Source organism: Labeo rohita, unplaced genomic scaffold (assembly GCF_022985175.1).
Source record: "Labeo rohita strain BAU-BD-2019 unplaced genomic scaffold, IGBB_LRoh.1.0 scaffold_733, whole genome shotgun sequence".
Taxonomy (NCBI): domain Eukaryota; kingdom Metazoa; phylum Chordata; class Actinopteri; order Cypriniformes; family Cyprinidae; genus Labeo; species Labeo rohita.
In genome coordinates, this window is record NW_026129671.1 from 7766 (window position 1) to 19147 (window position 11382).

Genomic DNA, 11382 nt, shown 5'->3' on the forward strand with positions numbered 1-11382 from the left:
CACATGGTGTAAGCACTGCGAAATGTAGGGATTTGTGTGTAGAGTTTTGCAGTAACAGTTCACCAAATCTGACTCATGTGTTAAAGCAGGGGGATAGTGTTTATAGTTCAGGGAAATGGGTGTGCTTTTTGAAAAATGGCATTATGGTTTTGAAATTTTAGTTCAAAAGACTGGGTATAGTGCTTTAACAATCGAGAAAAACTGTATTATTATTTTCTAAAATCAAGTACATGTACTTTAAAAGTATATGTGATGAAGATGTTTTTGCAAGTCTCACGCGCAGTGTACACGTCATCGTCCGAATTCGTTCACTTCTCAACTACCATACACTATATAGGAATTAGTGAATGAGTGGATGAGTGAACGATTTTGGACACAGCTAGAGTGTTGAACTTTTACATTTGCCAAAGATAGAACTTATATTAAAAGCAAACAAGCAAGCCCTGCCCAGATTTAAAAAGTAACACAAAAGTAAACTTAACGCATTAATTCCTATAAAAAGTAAGTAACGTAATTAGTTACTTTTAGGGAGTAACACATTATTGTAATACAATACTTTTAAAAGTAACTTTTCCCAAAGTTATAGCAAAGAAACATTTTAATACTATCTTAACTGAGGAAAAAAGGATGTTGAATTAACTTTCTACACTCAAAAAAAATGATTCTTCACTCTAAACCCGGATAAGTTGAATTTACTTAAAAAATTGGAGGAAACTGGTTGCCCTAAAAAATTTAAGTAATGTAAAGTTTATTTAACTTAAAATGTTTTGTAATATGAATTACAAAGGTCATTTCATTTAACTTAAAATGTTTTGTAACATCATTTCATTTGCAATTATTATAACTATTATATTTAAGTCAAATATACAAATTTCCAAGTTAAATCTATATCAAATGTTTTATTTTTCCAATTTGTTAACCTAGAAAATTAAGAAAAAAGCAAACAAATAAAGGAACATTAATGCAATTTTCCCTTTTATTTTAAATCAATTCAATTACAAATATTCAATTGAAAACACAACAAAACCATTTTTTCATATCCTGAAAACATTTCCCCATAAAACATGGGAGAAAAAAAAAAGTTCAAAAAGATACTAGTTCAACAAATTAACTCATCGTTAAGCACACAAACAAGTTTTCCTCAGAATCGCAACAAACAGCATCAAAACGATATGTTTTTTCCACACTCTGAGTTCACACTATTGGCAATACTGAATTTTAGGTGTCAGCTCACCTTTTCCCGACAAAAAATATAAAATACTTTTCATACACTTAGGATAGTCCAGGTGTAGGCAGGGAAATCAGTCTGAAAACAATGGACATAGAAGGCCTGAGATTGGTCAGTTCATCCATTACCAAGCTTTCTTCCAAGATGATTCCCACTCTAGATGAGGTGAGCTGTGAACTTTCTTGATCAACGCTGAGGATTCTTACTGAAGTCTGTCTTGTCAGCTGCCTCCTAACAGAGGAAGAAACAGAACGACAAATACATTATCAAGTCAGTTAGACAATGCTGTTGTTAAATACTCAAAGTCATATGCTGCCTTCACACCATGTCATAATTACTTTAATTCTGAGAGGACAACATTGTGATGTTCAGCTTGTGAGCTGTTCATGTCAATAGACTGGGAATTGCGCTTTTCTATGGCAACACTATCAATGTCTAAATTAATCTGGAGCAGTCAGATACAGTGGTTAGGTGGTACAGCTCTCAGAAAATTTCCAGTTTACAGATGGTAATTAGACTTTAGGGTTTACGTTTAATTGTACATCTACAGAATATTTAAAGTAAAATCCACATACAAACACTACTGGCATATGGTCAGGAAGATCGGTGTTATTCAGGAAAGCTTGTAAACAACAGGAATGAGTGCAGGACAGACTCACACCATCATCATTATGAATAATCTTCTGACACACACTGTGCTAGTCAAAGTGATCATCCTCAGAACAGGTCTCAGTTAACCCACGACATACAGTTGATCTTGAACTTTGGTGTGAAGGTGGCATAAATGTGAACAAGGAAATTGTTTTGTTCTTGAATAATTTCCATGTTTGAACAAAGAGACAGGGTTTCACAGACAGGGCTTCACAGACAGGGCTTAGCTTAAGCCAGGACTAGGCCTTAGTTAAATTAAGATACTTAAATAGCTTTTATAAAAACACCTTAAAAGCTTTACTGGTGTGCATCTTGAGAAAAGAAAAATGGCACTGACATATTTTAAAATATGTCATTACAAGGTATTTTCAGTAAAGACTCCTTGTCATGTTATTAAACATGTTATTTTATTCTGAGACTGGCCTTAAGCCTTGTCTGTGAAACCAGGAGGAAAATGTGTAAATAGCAGTGCTCTCTTATCAGTTATTAGGATCATACTTACACTTTCAAAGCATCTCTTCCATTTCTTCTTTCTTCCAAAACAAGATAGTCGTTAAGAGGACTCTGAACCTAGATAGAACAGAAGTATATTCATCCGCCTTTGTATTTATACCGCTAATTAACGAAAACTTATGCTTTCAAACAATAGCCATGTCTAAATTAAACGTGGTACATTAACGTACTGCACTCACCATATTAGCTCCACCTTTTTTAAACCTACTTAATTCAATTATGGACACTGGTTCCACACAACCAAATTGTTTTTGATGAACATGAATGGCATTTTTTTTAATCTATGCAAACTCTTTGCGTTGTGACAACACAGCTGAATGAGGAAGAATTTATGTGAAAAAGTAATGTCCAACCAACTCAATTTATTCACTTTCCTGTAACTTAAACCGGTTAAGTTTAGTGAACATGATTTGGTTTATTAAAAACTGGCCAAATGTGTTTCATTTTATCAACATAAGGAAGTTTGTTTCAGACAACTCATTTAAATTATGGACAGTGGTTCCATCCAATTGGTTCTAGTTACTTTAACTAACTGATTTCTAGTTGAAGTTACTCCCTTCAACAAAGTATTTTTTGTGTGATTATCTTGCAATGAGTCATAAAAGACAAGATGCCACAAATGATCAAGTGTATTTGTTAAACAAGAGCAACAATTACAGTTACAGCCACATTACAAAATTACAGAAATATTAAACTACTGTCATTTTCTAATTGGCATATAAAGGTAACCAATCAAACCTTAATCCAGGAACTGGCTCCAGAAATAACTTCTGCAGTACTCCAAATGTGTACCTGATTTCAGGAGTTCAGGTTTAGTCCATATATCAGTCCCAGCAACATGTTTTTTCATAGGGTATACTGCTAAGGTCCTGAAGAACTTTATCTTCCAACACTCCAACATCTGGTGGTCTTCAGTGTCTGCACCTTCAAATCTTATGACATAGATTCCCATGATTCTTCTGGATCACTTCCTGAGTGCTGCCAACATCTGTATCCTAGAGAGGATATTTAAAAGAACGGAGTACTCAAATTCTTGCGTATTAAATTTACCTTAGCATTTATCATCCTTGAAAATACCAAAAAATAAATTAATAAATAAAACAACTTACCATATACTCCATAATAACACTGCTAGTGTCTTCATTCGGGTACTTCAATGTCATTAGTCTAAAGATGCAGACAACAACAAAATTCATGAGATTTAGCCTTTACATTTTTCTAAAAAACAAACAAACAAACAAACAAACAAACAAAAAACAAATTTGAAAATTGTAATTCATTTATTATTCCGTCTGATCATTTCCTTATGGGAAATACAGGCAAGCAGTTCAGATGGAATTCTAACTAACATTACAGTGGAAAATGAAACCATAATGAAACATAACAGTACTGGACCAGATCAGCACAGAAAGCCACTGTCCTGGAGAGTTTAGCAATATTCCCAATTAAAGGGATGGTTCACCCAAAAATGAAAATTCTGTCATTAATTACTCACCCTCATGTCGTTCCAAACCCACAAGACCTTAAATCATCTTTGGAACACAAATTAATATATTTTTGATGAAATCTGACCCGGCATAGATAGTAATGCTGAAATGCTCCCAGACCCAGAAAAGTAGTAAGGACATCAGTAAAACAGTCCATGTGACATCAGTGGTTCAACCATTATTTTACAAAGCAGTGAGAATACTTTTTGTGTGCAATGAAAACAAAAATATTGACTTTATTCAACAGTTCTTCAAATTGCGTCTTCCACCATTATCGATAGTACCTCTTTGCATAACGCATGCGTGTGATTCTGCTGATGTAGAACATGTATGCGCTGGGCCTTGTTTGCTTGCAGAGGAAAGCAATGTGCATGCATCATGATACTCTCCATAATGGCAGAATACATGATTTGGAGGAGAAGAATTGTTGAATAAAGTAGTTATTTTTGTTTTCTTTACCCACAAAAAGTATTGTCGTAGCTTCGTAAAATTATGGTTGAACCACTGATGTCACATGGACTATTATATCGAAGTCCTTACTACGTTTTGGGGCTTGGGAATATTTCAGTTGTGTTGGTGTCTATGCAGGGTCAGAAAGCTCTCTGACTTTATCAAAAAATATCTTAATTTGTATTCTGAAGATGAACAAATGTCTTACAGGTGTGCTAATCAAGGTTTTTAGGAATTCTCAAACAAAAACAAAGTCTTACCAAAAGTTCCAGGCAGGGGGTGAGCTAAACTCCAGAACACTGGCTCTCCAAGAGCAGGTTTGACATGCCTGCCTTGCTTTAGTATTGTTTTTGGGAAGTTAATGTATTTGCAATATCTGTCAGTTTACAGTAATATCATATTTTATTGTATTAATAAACCTATTCTTATTCTATCTGTCTTTTTTTGTTAATGCCCATGACCATAACGCTGTTTGAACATATATGCATGTTGGCAGTATGTGTACACAGCCACCCTATAATGATAAAAATCCACCCAGTGGTAAGTAATATGCCCTTTTTCAAATCAGGTCATTCTCAGCTTCTAGTTGGTGTGACGTCACACCGATCGAGGCCGCTCCCACAATACTTGATTTACATGACCGTCTTATCTTAGACCCGCCCTAAATGAGCCCAGCGAGAGCTGAGAACAGTCTGACCACCATTATTGTGTCGACACCAGTGCAGGGGAAGACAAGAATGTCTCAGATTGAGCAATTGAGGCGTTCTGTTGTTGGATGTAATAATGATCTAGCGGTCATAATTTACTCCCGACATCTGAGCCACTAAAGGCGCAGAGGCTTAATGTTACTTTCAGTTTTTAAGGAAATGTGTCCGGCGTTCTACATAAACGTCTATGTTCGCACTAATAATTCGTGATCCAGCTTCACCTACAGCAGAAGTGAGTATATGGGTGTTTTGGTGCATCTTTGCAAATCGCCTTTCTTAATAATGTGCTAGTTAGCAAGTTTTGCGTCGGCTCGTAACCCCACAGAAGAGAGGGACCGGGTGAGTAGAGCTCATTAGTATTTAAAGGAACATGCAACAGAATGGCCCACTCTGAAAAGGGCTGATTTTGATATGGTAAAATGGGTGTTTTTTCACACTACCACTGAGAAATTAAAAAAAAAAGTGTGGTATAGACTCATTAAGACTCATGACTCATGAAGAATCATATCAACAGCATCTGATGACCCCTTTAACATGTTTAAAAAAAGTTTTTGTTAAGTGTAGCAGTTCTTACCTGTGTAGTGGGAACCAAGAGGGTTTAATGCTTTGTCCAAGGACTTTTCTTCGGTTTGCAATCATCTTCATAAGTTTTGCAGTGTGGATCCATCCATTGGCAAAGACAGCTGACACTAATGGACCTATGGTTATTCTGTCTGTCTCATATTCTGCACAAATCTGTAAACAGATGAAGTACAATTTGTTACAAGAGCACCCATATATAGTTCAACAGCAAAGACAAACTCAGTGATCAAAAAATTTGTGATTACTGTCATGTATATTATTCCAAAAAGGGTGGACATGATCTGGAGCATATTTAAAGTCATAAAATGACTGTAAAAAGCATGATTTATACTTCAGGCACAGCTTTTCACAAAAACATAAAGTTTATAAAATGATAAACATCACATTTCTGCCTTCAAACCATTTTTAAGAAAAGAAATTAGTCAAAAGTACCCATTAAATACACACACACACACACACACACAAAACATATACATATACATATGAAGAGTTCATTTGCAAAAACAAATAAATCCGTTTTTATTAATTTTCATAAAACATGTTTTTTTTTAAATAACCCAACCAGTTTGATTGATATTACTTGGAATGCAGAATAATAACAAAATTATTATTTTTTAAAAAGAGAGTTATCTGCAAATTAACTCTTAATATATACAAATTAACTCTTCATTCATACACACACACACACATACATGCATACAATTTATTAACATATAACATAAATATATCTTAGTGTCTTACTTGTTTAGATTTCTAGAAGACACATCAGCTTCATAACCAGTTCACATTTACAACTGCGTGCATTCCTCTAAAAATGAAAATGCAAAATACCCTTATTACTTTCGTTTATAAATGATGAAAAGGCAATACAGCGGTTCACTTACCTTCGCCAAAGTTAGGCAGCGATGAAGAAACCAGTGATCAAATGCATGCTGTTATAAAAACGAATAGGAGATAAAATGTTAAAATGTATGCAGAAGACGAATGTGGCATTATTTATACTTGCTTTCGTGCTTTAGCTAACGCTAATTTTACTGGGACTTGAGTAGCCTAGAAAGAGCACAGGAAGGTTTTATTTAACTGCCTATATATCATTAATAAGACGGAAAAGCACTTTGAATTTTAATAATTCGCCGCATCCTCTGTTCCACAAGCACACCTACAAATACACTACAGTCCATATGCGCTTTCACAACCGCACGAAATCATCTATTAACGGCGCAATATACCAGTTAAACTCGACTGCAAAACAACACTAAAAGCATACTAAAAACACTTGCAGAAATTAAAGTTTTTGACTTAACACAAATTAGTCTTTAGATTTTCTTACCTGACTGGTACTTCTAGCTACGATGCCGTGATACACCTACATAGTGTTCCCTTTTAATTTTAAATTGGACTGAAATGTGATGTTAAAGCTCTTGACTGGTGTCATGATCAGGGATTGCCAGCTCTTCCTCACCCACTTCACTGTCCACTAGGTTCAACTCCAGCATTTCACTGCTGCTCAGAAAGCTGCAGAGGTTTGAGTTCTTATGAAGTTGTGGTGTGAACAAGAAAGGGTCTGGTATCACTTAAGTGCTGAAGAGAACCACGAAAAGAACCAGGTTCTCTTTTGAGTCCATTATATTGTGAACACCAAAAGGACTGAGGTCAGTTTCAGCTGCTTCTCTTTCTGGTTCACTTTAAGTGAACTGGGTTTGGTTCCTTTAAAACAAACCATATGTGAAAACACCCTAAAATCACAGCTTCATTCAAGCTATTCTACAAATATCCCATGTCACATATACCATTTTATCAGTAATGTTGATGCTTGTTTTACGAAGAATGCAGATATAAAGACACAAACAGTTCAGTTATTAAATGAGAGTGACAACCCAGGCAAAAAAAGGTCCTAATGTCCCTAAAGTGCTATATTTTCACATACTATTTTTGTACTTAATATTCAAAAAATTATTCTACTAGTTACACTTGTATTACACTTTAACTCATCTTTCATACACTAGTGGGTTCAAGTTTACTATAAGTGGTAACTATATTATTATTATTATTATTATTATTATTTATCACATTTAAGTACACTTAGATGTATAACACTTACCGTAGATTATCTTACGAAGTACTAAAGAATATTTTTAGTGTTTTAAGCACACAGTTATTGTGTGAAAATAGAGCACTTTAAGTACATTATGTACTTTTTAACTTAAATTTATGAAGTGACCTAAAATTTTCAGTACTAAAATCCACTTTATTGTTCCTGTGTAGTTATTCACTAATGACAGAACTGTATTCTAAAATGTTACCCAGAATTAGAATAAAATTTATCCACTCTCATGTTATATCAATCCTGTGTTTTTTTTTTTTTTTTTTTTTTTTTTTTTTTTTTTGAAACCCAAACAAAGACCTATTTTGTGTTAGTTTAATTTATGTTTTGTGGGGTAAATTATACCCTTAATACAGAGCTAAGGGAACATTATAGATTAGATGATGTATTTCAGTGCTTTTGTGTTTACACACAAAACAGTTTGAAAGTATTTAGGGGCTTTATAATGTTTCTCAATAATGTGCTTGTGTTTCTGTTTTTCAGCGTCACGTTCAGGTCCGATTTTTGTCTTCAACATCCTCAGTTTTCTTCTGGCAGCTTGTCCGTATCTGCTGTCTACAGTCGTGCTGCTGTTCAAATGCTACAGAGCGAGAGGTAAAACTTCTGTCTTCTGTCTCTCTGAGTCTCTTTTCCACAAACTATTCACATTCATTGACAGACATGACTTTACTCTCTGTCTTTTTGTCTGTTATATATCAATATTTAAAACAGATGGTTTATAAGCAAGAACTGTAGTGAAAGATAAACAGAAAGTGTCAGAATGAAATGAACATGTGAAAATAAATAAATGTTTTGTATGTGTTTTACAGTTACATCTGCTGAAGGCCAAATTAAGTATGATGTAACAGAGTAGTGGAATCCCAGATCAACTTCTGCTTCAATATATATCATTTTGAGTGGTCATTGATCAAGTTACGTATTTAACCTCTTAGATTTTAGTTTATTTAATAAAGTTATATATTTATTCACAGTTTTTGTGAAACTGCACTCATTATCTCTATGCTTTGGAAAATACCTGATTAGAGAACAAATCTGAACCACTCAACCTTGAAGGAATTGTGTACTCTCTATGTGTGTGAATAACTGACTCCAGGACAGAATGGATGTGGTCAGACAATGTGACGCAAGAAGTGCTGATATATGCTCTCAGTGGACCACATCGATCCTAAGACCAGATCTCGGTTGTCACCTAATAATCACCGGAGATATGGTTTGAACTATATGTCCATGAGTGGAGTTTATGTTTTATCCAACCAGAAGCCTTTTTTAATCTAAGTAATGATGTAGTTAGTGACTGTTAGAGTATAATTGCTGTTGTATTGAGAGTGTACACAGAGCGGCCTATGAACTCCATCGAGAGTGTTAAAGCTGATTCTGCTGATGAAACTGCAAACAATTTTTCTTCAGTTGATTGCATCTCTGCCTCCTGGTCTTTGTTCATCATATCTGGTCCTTGGGTTTTAACTGTAAATTCCCCTACAAGAGGAATAAACTTCAAACTGATATTACATCCATTCTCCAAACCACATGTCACAGGGTCACAGGCAGTGTTGGGAATGTTACTTTGGAAATGTAATAGGTTACAGATTACAAGTTACTTGATTTAAAATGTAATAAGTAGTGTAACTTTTCAATTACTTAATTAAAGCAATGTAACATTACTTTTAATTACTTTTTGATTACTTTTCTAAATTTCTAATATTTTCAACTGTTAATCATTTTGAACATTTAAACTAGGCAGAGTTCACCTTACAGTAGCACCAAACACTGATTACTGTCAGACCTTCAAAATCCTTTATCATTTGAATTAAGATTATAATAAGTAAGGGATAACATACATCTTTATTTTGCGATAACAGCTGGCTGAATGTACATTATCTCACTTATTACACAGCTGCTTGATAGACTATTTAGATGTTTCGTGTCAAAATTATTAGACACAAAACACTGATCTGTGTTGAAATATTTGAACGCAAACGGCAAGTTCAGATTAGACATTTTAGGGATACAGTGCAGTCATGCCAGTTTTCTTGCACAACATTTCACCACATAAATATTTAAGTAGTAGTACTAGTTTGTTAGTTATCTTATAATCCATTACAATGTACAAAAAAAAAAAAAAAAAAAAAAAAAAAATGGCAGCAGCTGCATTTGTATGAAACAATAGGTTAAGTCCACGATACCAGGATGACAGAATTAAGAAATTGTCCTCATAATATTGAATTAAGATTTAATATTTTATTAGCTAACCAAATGCAAAGCTTCCGCCAAGAAAAATTATCAAGCATACAGCACTGACTTAAGTTGCCCTGAAAGAGTCTGAGCTGTGTAATACACAGCCACCACAAATTCAGACTTTTTTTTTTTTAACTTTATTTTTTTTTTATACTTATATTTTTGGGCTTTTTATGCCTTTTATTGTGATAGGACAGTAGAGAGATGACAGGAAAGAGCTGGGAGCAGAGAGGGGAGCAGCAAAGGACCTCGAGACGGGAATCGAACTCGGGTCACCGTGAGCGCAGTTGCGCTATATGTCATAACAAGATCATAACATAAATAACATCATAGCAAGTAATAGTATAATCGCTATGATACTGGGTTTGAAATCAAATGTTTGCATAGTTATGACAGAAACACTAGCATCAAACAATGCCTTGGAAAAAACGATCTTAAAAAATAAGGTTTATGAATAAACCCAAATAGGAAACAAAACAGTTATCGAATAAGCATGTGTCCTATTCTGTGTCCTAAACTCCTGAAACATTGGTGTCTCATTTTAGAGCAATCAATGCAATTTATGAAAGAAGTCAATTAAATCTGTAAGTGGGGGTGGGTGTGTGAAAAAATTCAGATGTAACCCCATTTGTAATCACTGACATTTTTCAAAAGTAACTGTAATTTAATTACATATTTTTTTCTCAGTAACAGTAACTAATTACAATTACATTTATTTTGTATATTATGTAATAATTAAATTACATAATTCTGTTACATGTAACTAGTTACTCCCCAACACTGGTCACAGGATGCTGGAGTCTCAGGCTGAAGGCTGGGAAACACTCTGATCATGGTCAGTCCATCTCAAGACTAACAGACACACATTCACACTCATATAGACAATTTAGTGTCTCTAATTCACCTGTGCTGTATATCAGAGTGTGGGAGAAACCAAACTGACACATGGAGAACAAGCAAACCCCACACAAAAAGGCCTCCAGACTCATCATCTGCTCCAAAAAGAGTTTCTGAATGTGTCAGTCAAATTCACTGAAAGACACTGGATAAACAAAACAGTAAAAAAAAAAAAAAAAAAAAAAAAAAAAAAATTAGAGTTTCATTATGCCTCTTCAATAAAGAGACAAGACTGAGCAACTTCTATGTTTTAAATACTACTAAAAACTAATAATTACATTACTAATAATGTCACATTACATCTTAACAACATGTATTTTGTTTATGATGCTCGTTTTATATTAAATCATTTTATTTTGACTTGTTATTCTGTAATTATATTCCATTGTGAAATATTCAAATATTCATATTATATATATATATATATATATATATATATATATATATATATATATCATAAAACTAAACAATTAAATATCACTTAATTAAGACATTGGGAGACACAGAGTGACAACTGATATTTACATC